Source organism: Bos indicus, chromosome 2 (genome assembly GCF_029378745.1).
Source record: "Bos indicus isolate NIAB-ARS_2022 breed Sahiwal x Tharparkar chromosome 2, NIAB-ARS_B.indTharparkar_mat_pri_1.0, whole genome shotgun sequence".
NCBI classification, from domain to species: Eukaryota; Metazoa; Chordata; class Mammalia; order Artiodactyla; family Bovidae; genus Bos; species Bos indicus.
The window spans coordinates 94,622,133-94,647,093 of record NC_091761.1 but is presented as its reverse complement, the minus strand read 5'-3'; positions in this window follow the sequence as shown (position 1 = coordinate 94,647,093).

The window sequence follows — 24,961 nt, the reverse complement described above, 5'->3', positions numbered from 1 at the left end:
ATTTTAAAGAGGAAATACTGGTAGTTTGTTTTGAATTATTTAATACGATAGCATGTTTTAAGGAAAGAAGGCAATCCTCAATTATAACACTCTTTGGGGAGTACACAATCTATTTTGTGGTGATTTGCTATATTGAAGGGCTGATAAATAATGCATTTTGGCAAAAACCAGGAAATGGTAAGAGCAGCAGAAAGGTAGTGCAGTGCAGTGATGGGAGCATACAATTCACGATTGAAGGTCTTATCTCAGTACAGTTTTATGAAGAATTTTAAAAGGGGTACACGTGGAATCACTAGATAAACTCTGATATACTGCAAACTTGTCAATTATCATATTTTGGAATTTACACTTAGTTAAATGTTTATGGTTGATAAAAATTATTAGAGGTAAGTGACAGATTTGACATACATCTCTGGTATTTGATATTTATGTCATGGAAGAAAACGAGGCTTTACGGTAGTATGAGCCTTGGGGCAGATCATGGCTGTAGTTTGCTGATACCCAGGACACATATTCTCTTTCATTTTCTGGAACAGCTCCCAGACATGGGGCAACATTTGTGAGTGAAAAACCACCCTCTGAGGTTCAGTGCTGCATATATATAATATATTATAATGGTTTTATCAATATACATGTTCCTTAGTATCTAAGAGTTCCTTTTCCTTTATCATAATATCAACTGTTCATCAATTTATTGGCTCTCTGTTAATAACTATGAAGAAATAAGATATAAGTCATGGTCAGTCAATAAGGTGAGGTAAACAAAAAAAGTAACCCACCTGCAGTCCAGTACCAAAATATACATAAAGGTGAGAACAGTAATCAGAATCCCTACTTGACAAAGTTTCTCCTGCACACACTCTGTAATGCAGATACTTTGCTTCCTCCCACCCCGACAGTCCTTCCCTACAGATGCGCCCTTGACCACCTAACTTCCTACTGTTTCTGTCCCCTGACATCCTTTGCATTTCTTCCTAGCTTCTCTAGAATCATTTCTGACTTATCTATTTTCTTGTGGATCAGGTTTCCTTGTGCTGACTGTGGAGTATGTAACCGCTCTGACATGGCTTTAGAATCACTTCTCAGAAATTAAGCCATGCTAAGCAGTCCAAGGGCTTCACAGGTGGCACCAGTGGTAAAGAACCCGCCTGCCAATGCAGGAGACATAAGAAACTCAGGTTCGATCCTTGGGTCAGGAAGATCCCCTGGAGGAGGGCATGCAACCCGCTCCAGTATTCTTGCCTGGAGAATACCATGGACAGAGGAGCCTGGAGGGCTACAGTCCATAAGAGCATAAAGAGTTGGACATGACTGAAGCATGTCATGCAAGCAGTCCAATAGGCTAGCCAGGAACCATGTAGGGTGCTCTGTGTGTGTGTGTGTGTGTTCAGTCGCTAAGTCATGTCCAGCTCTTTGTAACCCTGTGGTCTATAGCCTACCAAGCTCCTCTATCCATGGGAGTTCCCAGGCAAGAATGGAGTGGGTTGCCATTTCCTCCTCCAGGGGATCTTCCTGACCCAGGGATCGAACCTGCATCTCTTACACAGGCAGGTGGATTCTTTACCACTTGAGCCATCTAGGAAGCCCAGGGTTTCTGAGGCCTTGTTAAGTAGGGACTTGAGAGTACAAGCTGTGACAACATACCTATAGCAAGCATCCCGAAGAGCCCGAAGATGTCCCGAAGCAACATCTTCCTTGATGTTGCACTCAGAGGAAGAAGTAGTACCTCTAGCAAATCTGGTCACATTCCTCTTTGCTTGACACCAGGCCTACCTACAGATTCTGTTGGCCATTTCTATGCTTAATACCAGGTGAAAACCTCACATAGTTGTTCCAAAGTAAAAGGAAATATTACCAGAACAATGAAATGAAGTAATGAGATGAAAAATGATAATAAAAATAGCACATCACAGAAGGAAGCCGGTCTTATTTAAAATGAGATAAATTTAGATAAAAATGGCCAAAGACCTTGGAATCAGAGAAGCCATGAGTCAAGAGTTATTGAATCCATCCCCCCTCTTAGTGTAGAGATTTCTTGCACAAGGGCTGAAAAGTCAAATGCATGTATAGGTACCAGCAGGTAATAAAAAAAGCATTTGCCATACAAAAAGGAATGGTGGGGATGGTGGTAAACAGGAAAATGCATGTCTTGTCTACATGGGGCCGTCCTTCCATAGCTCAGTCCAATCGTTGTCTGTGAGTAAGTTTAATGTTGCTAGACCTTTCAATTTTTTAAGAACTGGAAATCCAGATTTTTGGTGATTTTTAAAAATTATTAAATATTAGCAACTTATTCAAATGTTTTAAAATATTGCCTGAAGTTAAAGAAAAGCTAGATGTGAACCAGACCTGATTCACAGTGGTGACTTTTTCTCTATGAAAAACCAGACTGATAGCACAATAAACATTTCAACACCTCTAATCCTGAATGTTTCCCTATTCTGAACCAAAGCTTTCAATATTAGTGTAATTTCCACGTAATATAACTCTATTCTCTGGATCAACACAGGAGAATCCTGTTCCTGTACTTGCTTTTTGTTCTTGAAATATGTCTTCCAAAAACAAAATGCCTAAGCTTTTATTGGAGAAGGCAATGGCACCCCACTCCACTACTCTTGCCTGGAAAATCCCATGGATGGAGGAGCCTGGTAGGCTGCAGTCCATGGGGTGGCTAAGAGTCGGACACGACTGAGCGACTTCACTTTCACTTTTCACTTTCATGCATTGGAGAAGGAAATGGCAACCCACTCCAGTGTTCTTGGCTGGAGAATCCCAGGGACGGGGGAGCCTGGTGGGCTGCCGTCTCTGGGGTCGCACAGAGTCAGACACGACTGAAGCGACTTAGCAGCAGCAGCAGCAAGCTTCTATTACCTCTTTCCTTTTCTAATCCATCCAGTCCCTCTTTGTTCTCCAAACTATCTTTTTTTCTTTAATTTTTTGTTGACTTGTGCTTTTCTTTAAATTGTTTTCATCTTACTCTTTCTGAAGTACCTACAGTGACTCTCTACTGCCTTTTATTTCAAGAGCCTTCATGATCTGACCCATGGTTACCATATAAACCTCCTAGTTTATATCTTCTGCTCTAACACGTTGCTGTCATTGTCACTGTTCAGTCACTAAGTCGTGTTTGATTCTGCGACCCCAGCGACTTCCCTATCCTTCACTGTCTCCCGGAAGCAGCACACTGGGCTTCCCTATCCTTCACTGTCTCCCTGGATTTGCTCAAACTCATGTCCATTACGTCGGTGATGCCATCCAACCATTTCATCCTCTGTCACCCACTTCTCCTGCCCTCTATCTTTCCATCATCAGGGTCTTTTCCAATGAGTCAGCTCTTCGCATCAGGTGCCCAAAGTATTCATCTTCAACATCAGTCTTACCGATGAATATTCAGGGTTGATTTCCTTTAGGATTAACTGATTTGATCTCCTTGCTGTCCAAGGGACTATCAAGAGTCTTCTCCAGCACCACAGTTTGAAAGCATCAATTCTTTGGCCCTCAGCCTTTCTTATGGTCCAACTATCACCTCCACACATGACTAACATGTATATAATGTTATTAGCAGGAAATAATCCCATTCCTGATGTTTCTTTCCAAGGGAGTGGAAGTCTACTGCATTCTGCTCCTGGCTTCCCTCTGTCACTTTCCTGGCTCCACCTTTGGGATACGGAAGTGATTTGTCTGATAAGTAAATCTGAGGTGAATAAACTGGACATCACAGATCAGCTTTCCTTTCTCCTACTGGGACTGAGTGACCCACAGAGGACAGAAGTCCTCCATCAGAACAGAATAAGGCTTTGGCCTCTAGTCTTCTTTTGACTTGTATAGACTCTGGTTAGAGAACTAGGGAGCTATTAATTAGGCCCTCTGAAAAATATAACCACCACATTCCCTCTCAACTCTGAAGATTCAGCCCAACTCAGAAATTGCCCCATTGATCATTGCGACTAAAGGGATTAATTCCAGAGAATTTAAGTAACTTGCCCCCAAACTAGTCAGTAGTAGGCATGAGTTTTATGTTGATAACAACAAAGTCCCTTATTTTTTCTTTCTAAGTGCAACCATTAGGAAAAACTTGATAGAGTTTTCAAAGTAGAAGATTAAGTAAGGCTAAGTTAGAGGAGGATCTCATTAGCATGCAAGGAACAAAATCTTTGGCAAAAACATCAGTGAGACGAAAACAGACTCATTGTAAGCCTGAAAAAGACCCCATTCAACTCCATCTTCATAATCTAGTCCGCAGTCACTGGTAGATTCGAGGGCAGCAGTTAAACTTTGACATTTTCTGTACCCTCTCCATCCCAAACAACTTCAGCTAAGTCAGTTTTCAAATTTAAAGCATTTCTAGAAACAAGATACTGTTTAACATAAAGGCAATAAAAAAAATATGATGTCTCCTTATTGTCTTTTTCACCTTCAATATGTTTTACCAAGATTCATTTACATTAGTGACATATGTGGAGAGTTAGTCAAAAAAGAACACAACATTCCACACATCATCAAGGAGACTATCTTTCCATTGATCTATATTGACATGAACTAGCAACATGGCTGACATATCCCCTTCTTGGACGTGAATTTTGCCCCGTTACTGAAATTCCTTCCTTGCGCTTCATAAATCTGACAGTGTGAGCCTCAGGAAGTCCAATTATCAAAGTACTGGCTGGCATTACCTCTAGTGGGCTAGAAAATGAGCAATTCTGTGTTTCCAAGGACTCTGGCTATTTAGAGTGAAAACAGAAAGGACCCCAAGGACCTATAAAAGATGCAAAATTATTCAAACAGTGAAATTTATTTATTTTTTTCTGTTCTTCAGACTACCAACTGAAGAATCTGCCAATCACTTTAGATTTTAATGTGCTGGGAATTAAAGGAATTACTATATATAGCAGCATTTTAGCTGGCAAAGAACTATCAGTTTTAAATTAAGACTTTTTTTCCCAGTGAAGCATTTAGTGCATCAGAGAAACTATTCAGCAAGAAGCCTCCTTCTCCTTTTCCCACCCTGAGGCCATAACCCCAGTCACTCTACCATAAACACAAATGTTCATTGATATAGAAAATCCTTTGAAACCCATCCAAACATTTCTCTCCACTCCCTCTACTCACATGCTTCTAAAACCTTTAAAATTTATTTTTTAATTAGAGGATAAGTGCTTTATAATGTTGTGTTGGATTCTGCCATACAACAGCAGGAATCAGCCGTAATTATATATATATATATATATATATATATATATATATATATCTCCTCTCCCTTTTTAGCCTCCTTCCTTCACCCCATCCCATGCCTCTAGGTCATCACAGAGCACCAGGCTGGGCTCCCTGTGTCATATACCAACCACTCACCAGTTATCTGTTTTATGCATGATAGTGTATATATGTTAATGCTACTTTCTCAATTTGTCTTTTCCTCTCCTTCCCACACTGAGTCCAAAAGTCCTTTCTCTATATTTATATCTCCATTCCTTCCTTGCAAATAGGTTCATTGGTACTATTATTCTAGATTCCATATACACGTGTTAATATATAATACTTGTTTTTCTCTTTCTGATTTACTTCACTCTGTATAACAGGCTCTAGATTCATCTACCTCATTACTACTGACTCAAATTCGTTCTTTATTATGGCTGAGTAACATTCCATTCTATATACACCACGTCTTCTTTATCCATTCATCTGTCGATGAACATGCCTCTAATATTAAGATTAAAAAAAATGAACATACAGGTAAATAAATATCACAGGCCTATGGAGTAAAATATAAGGAAAGATGGACATAGTCATAGAGGGTCCTAGCTGCTCATCAACTAGCCCATGGCAATCTAATCTCTCTCTTTTCTGGGCACAAAGTAAAACTACATTTCTCAGCCTCCCCTGCAGTTGTAAGAAGCCATATGATTGAGTTCTGGCCAATGCGATGCAGGCAGAAAAAATGAACATCACTTCCAGACAAAAAGTATTTGTCAGCAGATTAACACTTGATGTCACCATTTTGTTAATCCTTTCCCTGCCCAGGGGCTGCTGCTGCTGCTAAATCACTTCAGTCGTGTCCGACTCTGTGTGACCCCATAGACAGCAGCCCACCAGGCTCCCCCGTCCCTGGGACTCTCCAGGCAAGAACACTGGAGTGGGTTGCCATTTGCTTCTCCAATGCATGAAAGTGAAAAGTGAAAGGGAAGTCACTCAGTCGTGTCCAACTCTTTGCGACCCCATGGACTGCAGCCCACCAGGCTCCTCCATCCATGGGATTTTACAGGCAAGAGTACTGGAATGGGGTGCCATCGCCTTCTCCATCCCTGCCCAGCTAGGACCTGGTATTTGTGACATTTTTTCTGCTCACTCTGCTTTGAGGAGCTCTAATGGGTGATTGTGTACTAATCCAAGCCTTTGACTTTATTCTTAATGGGCTTCAGAAGTCTAGAATATGCTGATCCCATCCAGTGCTCTGATACAGGTGAGACAGATACCAGTCTCTCAGACAGCACTACAAAAAAGTTGGAATTTTGGACATGTGGCCCAATCCTTTCCCTCCCCAGAGAGAAGCTGGGATTTGGGATTTTTTTCATTCTCTAACTCAGTACTGAGCCAAGAGGAAAGGCTATGGTAAGTCCTTGCATATTAATCCAAAGAACTGCCTTTGCTTTTAAAAGCTCCCAAGGCAGGGAGGGTGTTGACCTATCAGCACTCACATTCAGGCAAGGAAGAATCCAGTATATGGTCTATGCCCACAGAAAAGTCAGAATGTTGGACACACAGCCTAATCTTTTCTTTCCTTATCCACAGAGCTGGAAGTTTCCCATCATGTGGGACTGTACCAAAAGGAAGGATTATGGCAAAATGGAGCCTCAGATTCTCCTACCAGCTTCAGTGTGGCTTGTTTTGCTCTCTTTAGTGATAGAATCAACTGATTTCTTGAGGAAAAAAGGGAAAATTGGTCCATGTCTTGTTGTGGAATCAGTGTGTCCATGGGAGAGAAAATGACAGAAGTCTCCCTATTCCCTCACCTTGCTCCATCTTAACCATTTTTAAGTACACACATCAGTGGCATTAAAAACACTCACAATGTTGTGTTACTGTCACTGCCATCAATTCACAGATCTTTTCTTCTCATGAAACTGAAACTCTATACTTATTAAGCAATAATACACCATTCCTCACTCTCCCCTTTTCATACTGTTCGTGCGGTTCTCAAGGCAAGAATACTGAAGTGGTTTGCCATTCCCTTCTCCAGTGGACCATGTTTTGTTCCAACTCTCCACCATGACCCAACCATCTTGGGTGGCTCTGCATGGAATGGCTCATAGCTTCATTGAGTTACACAAGGCTGTGACCCATGTGATCATTTTGGTTAGCTTTCTGTGATTGTGGTTTTTCTTCTAGAGGCTGTGTATGGGACTATAGTTTTTGCTTCTTCTTATAGTTCTTGCCTCTGCCCTGTGATGGATAAGGATAAGAGGTCAGTGCAAGCTTCCTGATGGGAGGGTCTGGCCATGGGAACAACTGGGTCTTGCTCAGTGCTCAGCAAATCTTTAAACCAGTTGTCTGCTGGTCGGTGCGGCTGTGCTCCCTCTCTGTTAGCTGTTTGGCCTGAAGTGACCCAGTCCTGGAGTCTACAGGCTCCATATAAGGGCTACTGGTGACCCCCGAAAGGACTTATGCCAACACGCACCTCCCAGGACTGCTGCTGCTACTGCCCTTGTCCCCATAGCAGGCCACTGCCGATCCAGGCCTCTGCAGAAGGACTTCAACACTCACAGGCAGGTCTTGCTCCGTTTCCTGTGGAATCACTGATCCTCTCCCCTGGGTCCTGGTGCACACAAGATTTCGTTTGTGCCTTTCAAAAGTCTCTGTTTCCCCCAGTCCTGTGGAAGGTCCATAATCAAATCCCATTGACCTTCCAAGTCAGGTTCCCTGGAGATTCCCCGGCCCTTTGCTGGATCCCCAGGTTGGGAAGTCTAATGTGGGGCCTGAACTTTTGCAACAGGGCGAGAACTTCTTTGGCACTTTTGTTCTCCAGTTTGCGGGTCACCTACCTGGTGGGTATGGGGTTTTATTTTTTCATGGTTGTGGCCCTCCTACAGTCTCGTTGCGGTTTCTCCTTTGTCCTTGGACACGGGGTATGTTTTTTTTGGTGGGTTCCAACATCCTCCTGTCAATGCGTGTTCAACAGCTAGTTGTGATTTGGGTGCACTTGCAGGAGGAGATGAGCACAGTCCTTCTACTCTGCCATCTTGGCTCTATGAGCTCTCTGGCACGGCCTGGGCCAGGGGGGTTGCATCGGCCCACCCACAAGGTCCAAACCTTCCAGTGACTGGAGCAGGTGCACTAAAAGTTAACCACCATCTTACCGTCTGTAAAATATCAATGAATTTGACTACTCTAGGTACTTATATCGGAGAAGGCAATGACATCCCACTCCAGTACTCTTGCCTGGAAAATCCCATGTCCAGAGGAGCCTGGAAGGCTGCAGTCCATGAGGTCGCTGAGGGTCGGACACGACTGAGCAACTTCACTTTCATTTTTCATTTTCATGCATTGGAGAAGGAAATGGCAACCCACTCCAGTGTTCTTGCCTGGAGAATCCCTGGGACGGGGGAGCCTGGTGGGCTGCCGTCTATGGGGTCGCACAGAGTTGGACACGACTGAAGTGACTTAGCAGCAGCAGGTACTCATATAAGTGGAATCACAGGGTATTTGGCCTGTTGTGACTGGCGTATTTCATTAAAATAATGTCCTCCAGGTTCATCTGTGTTGTCACATGTGTTGCGTCTTGAGTCTTTGAAAATTATAAGAAAACCAGAATCTAAAGCCAGCAGTGAAAACGACAAAGATATGATTTAACTTACACATTAGAACTGTCAAAAATCTCAAACACTGACAGTGCCAGGAAACAGAAAAAAAGAAAGAGGACGACATGGAAGAGGGCTTCCCTGGTAGCTCAGTGGTAAGGAATCTGCCTGCCAATGTGGGAGACACAGGCTTGATGCCTGGTCTGAGGGGATCCCACGTGCCACGAAGCAGCTAGGCCCATGCACCACAACTATTGAGCCTGTGCTCTAGAGCCTGGGAACTGTGACCACTGAGCCCACGAATCGCAACTACTGAGATCCACGTCTACTGAGGTCTGCAGCTACTGTGGTCTGCATGCCCTGAGCCTGTGCTTCAGTGAGAGGGGCCACCACAATGAGAAGCCTGCGCACTGCAACTAGAGAAAAGCCCACGTGTCAAGAAAGACCCAGCACAGCCAAAAATAAATACATACTAAGACATAGAATATAGGAAATGGGAGATGTAACAAAAGACAAAGGGTATGAGAATCCTCAGAATGATGATAAAGAGAGATGCTTGATGACAATGGTCCTTAGACAGAGAGGGGCAACTGGTTCAGATGGAAGAAGGTCAGAGGGCTCTGGGAGAAATCTTGTCAAGAAGATCAATTAATAAAAGACATAATACAGATGAATATAATAAAAAGAGACAGACAACTAGAGGAATGTGGCCTTGAGTTAGTGCTATATGTTGTACATAGAAAATAAATATAAATAGACAATTATAAATATACATATAAATAGACAAATATAAAAAGACAATTATTAAGTCCAAGGAAAGCAAATTTGGGCAGAAAAAGAAAAGTTATCCTAGAATATCAACTATCAATAGCATTTTATAGCAATAAAAACATTAACTCCAAATATTAATCTAACCAAAATTATGATATGACTAAATTAGGTCAGATATATGGGAAAGGGGAGCCTGGTAGGCTGCAGTCCATGGGGTCGCTAAGAGTCGGACATGACTGAGCGACTTCACTTTCACTTTTCACTTTCATGCATTGGAGAAGGAAATGGCAACCCACTCCAGTGTTCTTGCCTGGAGAATCCCAGGGACAGGGGAGCCTGGTCAGCTGCCGTCTATGGGGTCGCACAGAGTTGGACATGACTGAAGCGACTTAGCAGCAGCATGGGAAAGGTATGTTCTCATTTACCACAGCAGAAAATCAATAGATTTTGTATAAGCTCTCCTAAAAATATGTAGTAATATAAGCATGTTATTTAGGTAATGAAAGTAAATACCAAAAGAATCAGCTAAGATTGTTTAACATATTTGCTTCTAAGAAAGGAGAAATAGAAACGATAAAATAGTCAAGATAGAAGCTGTTATTTTTTTCTTGTAAGAAAACCTTTAGAATTATTTGACTCTTTACATACATTTAAAACTTCAGTGCAAATTTAAAACCTAATTAAAGACAATAGCCTTACACTTATAAATTATCTTCATCTATACCCACCAACATGATGAGCTCGACAGACAGTGAGTAAATACAGCATTTTGTATTTTGATTGTTATATACAGCCATCTAGGAAAATAGACACATGTATGTTTTTAATTATAAAGTTAACAGGTTCATGACAACTAAAACCAATATGCAATCCTGAATTGATCCTGGACCGAAAGACAGATCTATCTATCTATCACATTATTGGAATAATTGCCAAAATTAGAATAAGGCCCATATTATTATTAAATAATATTCCATTAATGTTATTTCCTGATTTTGATAATTGTACTATGGTTATGTAAGAGAATTTCTGTCTTCTTTAGAAATATACACTGAATGGTTTAAGGGTAAAGGAACATCTGGTCTACAGTTTATTCTCAAATAGTTCAGAAAAAAATATTTACTTCTATATCTACTTTTCTAAACAGAGAGATTGCTCACAGACTTCAAAAACAAATATAAGGATACGGGGGTGGGGAGAGGGTGAGTGGGTAGGGGACAGACTGGGAGTTTGGGACTGACATGTACACACTGCTGTATTTAAAATAAAATGTCTTTCCATGAAAAAATATAATGAAATACGTTTGCATCCAAAAATAAATAAAAATGGAGAGGCTAATAAAGGGAATGTGGGAAAATGTTAACAATTAGTGAAACTGGGTAGAGGGTATATGGGAGTTCTTTGCACTATCCTTACCACATTTCTATAAACTTAAAATTATTTCAAAATAAGAATAATAATAAGGCAATAGATGACAGTAATAAGCTGCTAGAAAGAGCCCAACACATTCACCCTCAGTTCATATTCAGTTCTCTAATCTTTATATGCTATTCTCATTTCTGTAAATATAGTGGTAAGAATAGTTTAAAAAAAAAACTTACTTATTTCAGTCGAGATATCACAGGAGCTCAAATATTTAAATATTCCATCACCACACTCATTGAAAAACTCTAACAAGAGTTGTGAGGGAAATATTTCCTATTCTCTTCTTTAAGCCTACGTTTTTATCTAATACAGATCAGTTAACATGTATTTCTTTTACTTTAGCCTAGAATTGATCTAATCACTTTAGTCTTTCAAAGTGTAGATTGAAAAAGCCAACTGTTTTATCCCCAAACTATATCAGTTAGAACTGCATATGGCTTAAAACACATTGATAAAACCTAGTTTTTATTATGTGACAAAAGTCCAATGGCAGGTTACTGCTGGCATTCACCCAGCTCAACGGGCCAGGGCTGGTGTTTCTATGGATCTCTTGGTCTGTCCCTCATTCCCAAGATGGCTGTCACAGTCTTCAAGCATCAGTTTTAAGGCAGGAGGAAAGAGGCAGGAGCAGCACGAACCACATGGCTCCTCTACTTAGTCTTCATTTCATGTCCCACTTAATAGAACTGAGTCACAAGGTCACCGCCCAGGAAGGATGAGGGAGGCTGGAAGAAAGAACAAAGAACAAAGCAGGATTGTCATAACTGGCTTCTCGGACCACGGGTTTTACTTGGAAATTCTTCCTCCTTAAGACTGAACCAATTACCACCCTGAATAAAACTGGGGCTCTGTTAGCAAAGAAGGGAGTAGAAAGACTGGGAAGCAACCAGAAGTGTCTCCCATGCCTTCCTCATCCTAGTCATCAGACTACTGGTCACCGCCTAGAAGTCCTGTGCATGCATGCTAGGTTGCTTCAGTCGTGTCTGACTCTTTGCGACTCCATGGACTATAGCCCTCCAGGCTCCTCTGTCCATGGGATTCTCCAGGCAAGAATACTGGAGTGGATTGACACACCCCTCCTCCAGGGATCTTCCAAACCCAGGGATCGAACCCACATCTCTTACATCTCCTGCACTGACTGGTGGTTCTTTACCACTAGCGCCACCTAGGAAGCCAACTATTCATTCAAGTAGATGCATATTAAGACCTTCCTGTCAGTTAGAGTCTTCCAAGCAGTTTTTAAGTTCAAAAGCAATTTTATGAAAGGAATACAGTGGTAAAGAGAAGGTGAGCTGTCAGAATAGTTGTATAACTTATATGTCACATGAATAGTTGGAACCTCTGCAGCTTGTTCACCATAGTACCTGTTGCAAAAAAGTTAGGAGAAACTTTGGAAGCTGATCTGTGGCAATATTTTCAGCCAATATTTTACATTGTCTGAAGAACAGCTTTACTATTCTAGCAAACTACCCAATAACAGAAGCTATAGTGGTTCATGTATCATCGACCATGTTTGCATAATTATACATAATTGCACAATTATTCTTGCAACTACATTTTCATGCCTTTAGGCTATAGGAGGAAACTAAAGCCATAGGAGAAAACAAGTTGTGTAGGAAGAATACGTAGCGTGAGAAAGGGAGAAAAGTGACAATCAAAGATTGCTCTAAAGAGCATTCACATACAAGACCATCAGAAGAAGAGGGGAAACGTAATACTTGTAAGATTATTTAATTCCTAAAATGTTCTTTTACAGTGTCTAGTATAGTGTTTACCCTGTTAAACTTTTTATTTAACTATATTTTCATTCTCACAATTCCTAATTGTTTTTCATTTGTGACCTATTGGTTCTTTACTCAGATCTGCCTATTCCTATTTTGTAATTTCTTTTTACATATACATTTACATATATTTTAATTTTATTTATTTTTGGCTATGCTGGATCATCATTGCTTTGCACGAGCTTTCTGTAGTTGCAGCGAGTGAGGTCTACTCTTTGTTGAGGTGTGCAGGCTTCTCATTTTGGGGGCTTCTCTTGTTGCGCAGCACAGATTCTAGGTGAGGGTTTCAGTAATTGTAGCACTCAGGCTCAGTAGTTGTGGCTCGCGGGCCCTTGAGCTCGGGCTCAGCAGTTGTGGAGCACAGGCTGAGTTGCTCCATCACATGTGGAATCTTCCTGGACCAGGAATCAAACCTATGTCCTCTGCATTGGCAGGTGGATTCTTATCCATTGTGCTGCCAGGGAAGTCCTATAATTTCTTGTTCTTTTTCTTTTTTGAAGATCAGAAACCTATTTTTTTAATCATTCAATATGTTTCTATTATTTTGCATTTTACTAGGAGTGAACCATCTGACTATTTTGCTCTCTTTTTTAGTGGTAGTTTTCATAATGCTGAATTTGTATTATGGGTTGGTAGGCTAATCTTAGATGGAACAGGTTTGTTGCTGTTTTGTATTATCTTATTTTCTCTCTCTGTGACAATACCTCTCTCTATAAACTATGTGGTTGCCTCCACTCGGCCCCCAGGGAGACCCATCACTCAAGTCCAGAACCAGATCTTAGACTGAAGGACAGTTCCAAGTGCAGAGTGATGGGGCTATTTTAGATCTAGCTACAGAGCCAAACAAGTCCTGCTGCTGGGCTTGCTCTACTTCCTCCTGCCCCCGCTGCAGGGACTCAGTTTTATAAAGCCACAGCTTCAAGCAGTGATCAGAGCTGTTTCCACCTCCTTTCATGGTCAGGGTGGGCCCACCTGGCCTTAGCCTTTACATGGGGATGCTGGCCCTGGTGCCCCACCGCATGTCAGTCACTTTGGTTTTCTTTCTGCTGCAGAAGTCACTCTCCTAACTCTGTCTATTTCTGAACCTAGAGCCCTGCAGTCCCAGCTTACTGCCGAGTGTTTCCATTTCTGGCGCATAAAACTGTTGAGTTATTGTTTGGGTTTTTGTTCCTTATTGCTAGGTCTTTTAAGTTTGGAGCAGAGAGGAAATGTTTAAGGATATGCTCACAGTACCACTTGATGGGGAAGTCTGGAAAGAAACAAAAGTAAAGTGTGACTATAGATAAATCTGTTGGTCAGGAGTCAGAAGTTGAAGAGCATCACAGTGTCCTCAAGGATGGCCTTGTTTCCAAAGACATGAAGATAACCTAACCAAAAGGAACAAGCGTGTCAGCTGAGGAATGAAAAATGCTCAAATGCATATTTATTGTAAGACTAGCACAGGTATATTCCAAAAAGGAATAGAGAAAAGAGAAAAAAGCATTGCCAGGATAATCCATGCAATTTTCCAAAGTCCATTCCATCAACCCCATGACCTTAAACCTAGAAGAAATGCAATCAAGAGATTAATTATGATATTAAATTCCAAATTTTATTAAAGAATCCATCTCCCCTGTAAACTGTCCTTTTAATTGCATGACTCAGAAATTTGCACTGAGGGTCCACCAGTCTCCAGGGCTTTCTAGCATTCTCTTCTCATTGGTGTTCATTCTGCATATTGTAAATTTCTTAAGTTGCTTTCATATTTGTTGCCTTATTCCTACTGTCCAAATGCTTAACTGAGTTTGAACCCCATCAAAGAGCACGTGTTCTCTCTTATAACAGTTCTCACTCATTTACAAAAGGCATCTCCCATTGCCCAGTGTATTTTCCCATACCTCCAATTTCCTGCTCATGTCTGTTTCTATTTCTCCCACCAGATGTCATGTGTTTGTTTGTTTCCAGTCCTATGATGTCATCTATGCTGAAGATGCTACTGTTTTAGACTTTGGAGTCTAAAATTTTTTTTAGTCCTAACAGTCCTACTTCCTAGGTTAGCGTTTCCTTCCGCCACCACATTTGTACCAGCTGGAGAATCCTTCCATCAGTGTATTTCTGAGCTGAAGTTACCACTGGTAACATTTCTCAAGCCGTTAGTGGTACAGGAAAGCAATATGTCTTATCCCATGCATTTCCTAGCTTTCTTTCAGATCAAGAAGAACACTGCTTTCTCTACCTCTTTTCCTATAGTCAGTTCAGTTCGGTTCAGTTCAGTCACTCAATCATGTCCGACTCTTTGCGAGCCCATGAATCGCAGCATGCCAGGCCTCCCTGTCCATCACCAACTCCCAGAGTTTACTCAGACTCACGAGTAAAGTAATGCCATCGAGTCAGTAATGCCACCCAGCCATCTCATCCTCTGTCGTCCCCTTCTCCTCCTGCCCCCAATCCCTCCCAGCATCAGAGTCTTTTCCAATGAGTCAGCTCTTCGCATGAGGTGGCCAAAGTACTGGAGTTTCAGCCTCAGCATCATTCCTTCCAAGGAACACCCAGGACTAATCTCCTTTAGGATGGACTGGTTGGATCTCCTTGCAGTCCAAGGGACTCTCAAGAGTCTTCTCCAACACCACAGTTCAAAAGCATCAATTCTTCAGCGCTCAGCTTTCTTCACAGTCCAACTCTCACATCCATACATGACCACTGGAAAAACCATAGCCTTGACTAGACAGACCTTTGTTGGCAAAGTAATGTCTTTGCTTTTCAATATGCTGTCTAGGTCATAACTTTTCTTCCAAGGAGCAAGCGTCTTTTAATTTCATGGCTGCAGTCACCATCTGCAGTGATTTTGGAGCCCCCCCAAAAAAAGTCTGACACTGTTTCCACTGTTTCCCCATCTATTTCCCATGAAGTGAGGGGACCAGATGTCATGATCTTAGTTTTCCTATAGTGACACAACCTAATTCCTTACTCTTGTATTCCACTTCCATTTCCCCCTAGAGAATCCCTCTTTCTTTCAGTTAGAGTCAAATTTAGGGGCTTTCCCCCCAAACTTCCACCCTTTCCTAAGTTATTCTCATTCCTTCCCTACAACATATAGGGTTACACTGTTTGTCTGATTGATGTCATCATTTTCTTTATGTTCTCTCTCCATTGAATTGCAAGACAAAATCTATTTTTAAAGCTAGATCTATTCTTGTCCATGTTCCAGACTTGCCACTTGTACATGAAGGTGTTCTTTAGAGCAAGCTTTGATTCTCACCTTTCTCCCTTTCTCACTCTATGTGTTCTTTCTACACAATTTGTTTTTTCTTATGGAACTTCAATTTCCTTCTATAGACTAAAGGCATGAAAATGGTATTTACAAGAATAAGTGTGCAGTTAAGTATAATTAAAACAAATTTAGGCATGTATGATCAAAGACCTCACGAACAAATCTAAAAGATAAGCAAACCTGATTAGGAGACAGTATTTGTCATGTACTTTAAAGATTATCTTACAGAGTAATAAGAAAAAGATTAGTGATATAATAGAAGTGCAAACAGAGGCTATGCGTAGATGATTCACAAAAAATACAAATGGTCATTAAACATATGAAAAGATGCTCAATCTCACTAGGAACCATAAAAATACAAGTTAAAACAATAATGGCAAACTTTCTATGCATTAGATTGCCAAAAATGGTTGATTTTCTTCTTGAACTTTTGCAAGGTTTGGGGGAATGAGTACTTTCAGATATTAGTAGTGGGGATACAAATTGGCTCAACCAGTTTGTACTTTTGCTACAACTCGTAAGTTCTACACATAGACTTCTATCATAATATGGCCCAGAAACTTATATGAGGGTTCCATGCAGCACTATTTATGATAGAAGAAATTAGTAACATTTTAACTATCTATCAAATAGGAAATAGCTAAACAAGTCAGATTCACAATATTATATAGCAGTTAAAAGGAGTACACTAAATCAATTTGCATCAGCGTGGATAAATCATAAAACATAAATGTTTATTTAAGAAAGCAAACTACAGAATAATATGTGTAATATGTTGGGGGGCTTCCCAGGTGGCTCAGTGGTAAAGAATTCACCTCCCATCAGTTCAGTCCCTGGGTCGGGAAAATTCCCTGGAGTAGGAAATGGCAACCCTCTCCAGTATTCTTGCCTGGAAAATTCCATGGACAGAGGAGCCTGGTGGACTAATAGGTCACCATTTGTCAAATACACACACACACACATGATATTAAAACAATATTCTGTATTGGAAATAAAAGCAAAAATAAACAAATGGGACCTAATTAAACTTAAAAGCTTCTGCACAACAAAGGAAACTATAAGCAAAGTGAAAAGACAGCCTTCAGAATGGGAGAAAATAATAGCAAATGAAGCAATTGACAAACAACTAATCTCAAAAATATACAAGCAACTCCTACAGCTCAACTCCAGAAAAATAAATGACCCAATCAAAAAATGGGCCAAAGAACTAAATAGACATTTCTCCAAAGAAGACATACAGATGGCTAACAAACACATGAAAAGATGCTCAACATCACTCATTATCAGAGAAATGCAAATCAAAACCACTATGAGGTACCATTTCACACCAGTCGGAATGGCTGCGATCCAAAAGTCTACTAGCAATAAATGCTGGAGAGGGTATGGAGAAAGGGAACCCTCTTACGCTGTTGGTGGGAATGCAAACTAGTACAGCCACTATGGAGAACAGTGTGGAGATTCCTTAAAAAACTGGAAATAGAACTGCCTTATGATCCAGCAATCCCACTGCTGGGCATACACACTGAGGAAACCAGAAGGGAAAGAGACACGTGTACCCCAATGTTCATCGCAGCACTGTTTATAATAGCCAGGACATGGAAGCAACCTAGATGTCCATCAGCAGATGAATGGATAAGAAAGCGGTGGTACATATACACAATGGAGTATTACTCAGCCATTAAAAAGAATACATTTGAATCAGTTCTAATGAGGTGGATAAAACTGGAGCCTATTATACAGCCAGAAAGAAAAACACCAATACAGTATACTAATGCATATATATGGAATTTAGAAAGATGGTAACAATAACCCTGTATACGAGACAGCAAAAGAGACACTGATGTATAGAACAGTCTTTTGGACTCTGTGGGAGAGGGAGAGGGTGGGATGATTTGGGAGAATGGCATTGAAATACGTATAATATCATATATGAAACGAGTCGCCAGTCCAGGTTTGATGCACGATACTGGATGCTTGGGGCTGGTGCACTGGGACGACCCAGAGGGATGGTATGGGGAGGGAGGAGGGAGGAGGGTTTAGGATGGGGAACACGTGTATACCTGTGGTGGATTCATTTCTATATTTGGCAAAACCAATACAATATTGTAAAGTTTAAAAATAAAATAAAATTTTAAAAAAAATTAAAAAAAAAAACAATATTCTAAAAACTCATAATAGTGATAACCTCCAGGAATGGAGGAAAAGAATGTATCACAAATGGGAAGCAGGGTAACAGCCAATATTTTAAAGAGCTTATTAAATATGATATAGTGTTCAAGTGTTTTACATAAATTATTGCATTTTATCCTTAAAACCACCCTATAAGGTAGGTATTAACAACATTTCCATTCTCCAGATAAAGAAACTTAGGCACAGACAGGTTAAGTAACTTGCCTAAAGTTACACAGTCAGTTAATTGGTAGAGTACAACGTAAGCCAAGCTAATCTGGCTATAGGCCTCCTTTAATAATGATGCTTGGGATACACATTGGGGGCAATAAGATAGTGCTCCAGGAGGACCTCACAGCCACTTTAACTGTAGGTTTCTGGTCTGTTGAAAGGAGAGTGTATTCAGGAATCACTTATAATGTTAAAAGTCAATTCCAAATAGGAAAAGCAATTACTGATACATCTTAGATGGAACACATCAAAAAGGAAAAGATAAATGAGTGAACAAAGAGAAGAAGGAAAGAAGGATGGGAGAGAGAGAAAAGGAGGGAGGAGAGAGGAAGTTTTCTCCCATATGTTTTCTAGCTTGAAGGAGTGAATGAAGGGAAGGAGAGAGACAACAAAAAAGGAGAGAAAAGGACTCTTTATCTGTTTAGTGATGAATTTCATTGTGATGTCTTATCAAACACTTCTGGTGATCTAATATCTATGCCATTATTAGAATTTATCTCAGCCCATATTGAGAAAAAGGAGATTAAAGGGAAATAAAACCCTTGGATAGTGCATGCATTCTCCTGTCCACAAATGCGAGCACCACCAGTCCAAAATTCTCTACAGAGCTCTTTCTTCCGTGAGCTGAGCCCTCCTTTGCCCTTGAAACTAATTCTTAGTGCACTGTGACCAGTTCTTTTCCATTATCCAGAGAGGTTAACTGGCCTGCAGTCATCCTCATTGTTTGGCTGTGATGCAGAGAAAAGACAATTCCAATGAAGTTTCAATTAAATCAAGGAGAGAAAGAAAAGTTCTTCTTAGTACCAAAAGTCATTCATTGTCCCCCAAGACCATCCAGGGGACAGTAGAGCACCTCTGTCTAGGAAGAGCTCTCTTTAATCACCCCAGCTCTATAGGAAACCTATTTTCCTAAAAACTCAATGAGAGAAAGCCCTGCAATGTAAGAACCTCAAAAGGAATTGTGTTTACCCTTCCTTTCAGCATAGAGAAAGTTCCAGGCCCTCGCACAATGCCCTAACTGTGTTCTTGGACTTGACCAATCAGTTCAGTGTCTGCTGGCAACCTCTTTGCAAGTGGAGTAGTAACTGAGGGATGTGAGATTTGAGCTCCCCCAAGTGGCCGGTCCCATCACTTCATGGCAAATAGATGGGGAAACAATGGAAACAGTGACAGACATTTTCTTGAGCTCCAAAATCACTGTGGATGGTGACTGCAGCCATGAAAGAGAAGACGCTTGCTCCTTGGAAGAAAAGTTATGACAAACCAAGACAGCATATTAAAAAGCAGAGACATTACTTTGCCGAAAAAGGTCTATCTAGTCAAAGCTATGGTTTTTCCAGGAGTCACGTATGGATGTGAGATTTGGACTATAAAGGTGAGCATCAAAGAATTGATGCTTTTGAACTATGGTATTCGAGAAGACTCTTGAGAGTCCCTTCAACTGTAAGGAAATAAAACCAGTCAGTCCTAAAGGAAATCAACCCTCGATATTCATCAGAAGGACTGATGCTGAAGCTGAAGCTCCAATACTTTGGCCACCTGATGCAAAGAGCTGACTCACTGAAAAGACCCTGATGCTGGGAAAGACTGAAGGCAGAAGGAGAAGGGGACAACGGAGGACGAGATGGATGGTTAGCCTCACCAACTCAACGGACATGAGTTTAGGCAAGCTCAGGGAGATAGTGAATGACAGGGAAGCCTGGCGTGCTGCAGTCCATGGGGGTGCAAAGAGCGACTTTGGACATGACTTGAGTGACTGAACAACAAAGTGGCTGAAACCTTCTGCTCACCTGGATGGGTAAGCTGGATTTTTTCTAGCTATTCTGAACTTCTCAACTCTGTGTGCAATCCATTTATCTTCTTTTGATGTTTTTTTTTTTATAGTGTTTTCTGAAATATTATTTTGTGATGAGTTCTTATCCTGAAACATTGAATATTACAGTATTTGTGACTGGGGTTAGCCCAGAATTTTTCTCAATAATAGATTGTACAATCTGCTTATTCTTTTCTGTCTGTTTTTGTCAACCCACATGGCACTATTTATGTGAATTCATTTTTGGAGCCATTTTTTTTTTAATTTTTAGGGCTGTGATACAATTAACTTAGTACCAGACTTTCCAAATATTCTGTGACAGAGAAAAATGACTTTGTGTGTGTAATTTACTCTAAAGTAGTTCTCAAAACAAGTCATCTAGACCTATGATTAAGAACAAAAAAAGCGCTTCCCTGGTGGCCTACTGGTTAGGAATCCACCTGCCAATGCAGGGGACACTGGTTGAATCCCTGGTCCAGAAAGATCCCACATGCCATGGAGCAACTAATCCCAAATACCACAGTTACTGGCCCAGCACTCAAGAGCCCATGCTCTGTGGCAAGAGAAGCCACTGCAATGAGAAGCCCTTCAATTGCAGCGAAGAGCAGCCCCCCAGTCACGCAACTAGAAAAAGCCAGCACATAACAGCAAAGACCCAGCACAGCCAAAAATAGAGAAAGAAAAATGTTTTTTAAAAAAAGAACAAAACAAAACTTAATTGAGTTTGATCCACATTGCAAGCATGCTAAGTCACTTCAGTTGTGTCCAACTCTTTTCAACCCCGTGGGCCGTAGCCCACCAGACTCCTCTGTCCATGAGATTCTCCAGGCAAGAATACTGGAGTGGGTTGTCATGCCCTTCTCCACGGGATCTTTCCTACCCAGGGATTGAACCCTCATCTCTTATGTCTCCTGCACTGGCAGGTAGAGTCTTTATCACTAGCGCCACCTACATTCCTCACCCCCGTATAACTCAAGACCACAAAACACAGAGCCCCTTAGCCAAAGCTTGCAGTATTTCCTTCCTCCTCTGTCTTAGGAACTCCTTCCAGATACAGAGCTAGTCTTGAATTTGGCAATTTTTCTTGATGCAGAAGCATATCTTCTCATTTCAAAAAGAAAAAAGTTCTTTCTCTTAAAGAGTAAGATAACCAAAGTTAAAAGGCAAACCACAAATTGGGCAATACTGCAATGACTATGATAAAGCACTTACATAAAACTCTAGGAGAAAGATCATAACCTCTATCAAAAGAAGATATAAATGTTATTTCCAAAAGAGGAAACACTAATGAGCAACAAAATTTGCAAATACTTCACCCTCTAAAGAGATCAAAGAAATAAAAATTAAAACAAGATAACATTATGTCTACTTGTTAACAAAGATGTTTGAAATGCTAAAATGATGCATTCACGTGCAGTAAAATAGACTTTGGACAACTTATTTTTGAAAACAAGCTGACGGTTTTCAAGTCTTATTCCTCTCCCTTCTGCTGCCCCACATCAGGGCAAGCTGGTAAGAGAGCACAGACGCTCCCTTCTTTCATGCAGCTAAGTTCCAACTGTACAAGCCCTGGCCCATGCCTGAGAAGCCACATCTGTAGCCCACCCGTTAACCCAATAAAACCCCAAACCAGCCACATTTCTTGTTCTCTCAAGCCATTTTGAAACATGCTTGCTACTCTTTTCAAAATGTCTCAAAATGTGAGTGATAAACCTCTTTCTGTCCTCTTGGGGGGTGTGTGTGAGTGTGTTATCACCAGTCTTGACACCTGAACCAACTGTGGGTAGGTGGTCCATCTCATCTCTACAAAAACCCTGCTACTTGAGGTGTTAACTTCGCCTGGTCAAGACAGTATTTGCCAGATCCTTGAGTGTAAAGCTGTGTTTTTCCCTTTTTGTCATCAATAAATATTTCCTAGAGAGATAACTATATAAAATCTGATTCTTTACCTCACTTTCACTCACTAGTTTTGACACCCATTAATATCAATCATTACTCTAATTTTTGCCAAATGGAGATTTTCTAATATCATCAATTCTTCCACATTTAGTAATTATCTTTCTATTCAAAGGATTTTCTCTAGCCTTTTTTATTTATTTATCCAACTTTATTGAGATATAATTGATACATCTCAATTATATGAGAAGTTTTTACCCTTTGACCAATTATTTCCATTTCCCCTACCTCCTAGCCCTTGGCAACTACCATAGTACTCTCTGCTTCTGTGAGTTTGACTTTTGTAGATTCCACATGTTAAGTGAGATCATACAGTATTTATCTTTCTCTGACTTGTTTCACTTAGCATAATGTCCTCAAATTCCATCCGTATTGTTGTGAATGGCAGGATTTCCTTTTTTATAACTGAATCATACTCTACTGTGTGCATGTATTCCAGATTTTCTTTATCCATTCTTATGTAGATGAATACTCAGGCTTTTTCTATGTCTTAACAATTGTGAATAATGCTGCAGAGAACATGGGGGTGCAGGTATCTCTTCAAGACACTGATTTCATTTCCTTCAGATCTATACCCGGAAGTGAGATTGTTGGACCATATGGTGATTCTAAACGTCAGGAAACTCCGTACTGTGTTAATTTACTTTCTTACCAACAATGTACAAGAGTTCTAATTTCTCCAAAACCTCAGCAATCCTTGTTATCTCTTGTATTGGGTAATCGACATTCTATCAGGTATGAGGTGATATCTGATTATGGTATTGATTAAATTTCCCTGATGATTAGTGATGTTGGGTATCTTTTCATGAACCTGTTTTGTATATCTTTGGGGAAATGTCTATCCATTTTTAAAATAAAACTATTTGATTATTTTCCCTATTGAGTTATATGAGTTTCTTACTTGTTTTAGGTATGAACACTTTATCAGATATATGATTTGCAAACACTTTATCCCATCTTGTACATAACCTCTTCATTTTGTTGACACTTGCTGTGCAGAAGTTTTTTAGTTTGATACAGACCCACTTGTTTATTTTTGGTTTTGTTGCTTGTGTTTTTAGTATCATATCCAAAAAGTTGTTATAAAGACCAGTGTTAAGAAGCTTTTACCCTATATTTTCTCCCAAGAGTTTTAAAGTTTCAGGCCTTACATTTAAGTGTTTAACCCATTTCAAGTTAAATTTTGTGATTTTGTGAGTGGTATAAGACAGAAATCAAATTTCATTCTTTTGCTTGTGAATTTCTAGTTTTCCCAACACTTTATTGAAATAGAGTATCCTTTCCCCTTTGAATTTTCTTGGCTCCTTTGTCAAATATTAGTTGATGGTAAATGTGCAGGTTTTTTTCTGAGCTCTCTGTTCTGTTCTATGGTTCCATGTGTCTATTTTTTACGCCAGTATTATGCTGTTTTAAATACTATTGCTTTGTGTTTCTGCAGTTGGGACCACAGCAAGTCAGTCACCTGACTATGAGCTTGTCTTGCCAAAATAGCTCTCCTTGGTCTTGAACTGTACCAAGTTTTCATGATCTCCTACCTGGTACCGAAGACTCTTATGGAAGCAGTTTTATTTATAGTTTTTCACCATTTTTCCAATGTTATGCTGATGCCACACTGCCTGGATTATAGTATCTTTAAAAGTTTTGAAATCAAGCATTATAAGCCCCCAAACTTTCTTCTTCTTTTTCAAAGTTTTTGGTTATTCTAAGCCCCTTGCATTTCCATATAAACTGGAAAATCAGACTGTCATTTGCAAAGAAAAACAAAACAAAACTGTTGAGATTCATACTGGATTGTAGTTTAGGGAGATCAGATCAGAGCAGATCAGATTAGTCGCTCAGTCGTGTCCGACTCTTTGCGAACTGGCATCTTAATAATATCTACTATTTTAATTCATGAGCATAGTATATTCCTCCATTTAGTTGTCTCTTTTAATTGCATTGTTTCCAGTGAGAAGTCTGTGGTTACCCTTATCTTTCTTCTCCTTTACATATGAATTTTTTCTCTGCCTACTTTTAAGATTTTTCTATCACCATGAGAGTTGGACTATAAAGAAAATTGATCACCGAAGAATTGATGCTTTTGAAATGTGGTGTTGGAGAAGATTCTTGAGAGTCCCTTGGACAACAAAGAGATCCAACTAGTCCATCCTAAAGGAAATCAGTCCTGAATATTCTTTGGAAGGACTGATGCTGAAACTGAAACTCCAATACTTTGGCCACCTGATGCGAAGAACTGACTCATTGGAAAAGACCCTGATGCTGGGAAAGATTGAAGGTGGGAGAAGGGACGACAGAGGATGAAATGGTTGGATGGCATCACTGACTCAATGGACATGAGTTTGAGTAAACTGTGGGAGTTGGTGATGGACAGGGAAGCCTGGCGTGCTGTAGTCCATGGGGTCGCAAAGAGTCAGACATGACTGAGCAACTGAACTGAACTGAAGGAGAACCTTAGACTTGGAGTTCATTGAGCTTCCCGGATGTGGATTTAGAGTTTTATCAAATTTAGAAACTTTGTACCCACTATTTAATCGCATCTTTTTCTATCTTCACTTACCTCCTTTAGGATTTCCCCTTATATGTGTATTAAGCTGTTTGAACTTGTCCCAAGTTCACTGAAGCTCAGTTCACTTTTTTCAGTTTTTTTCTTTTTCTCTGTGCTTCATTTTTTATAGTTTTATTGTTGTGCTTTAAAATTTACTAATCTTCCCTTCTGCAGTGACCAATCCGCTGTTAATTCCATCAATGTATATTTTATTTCAGACTTTTTTGT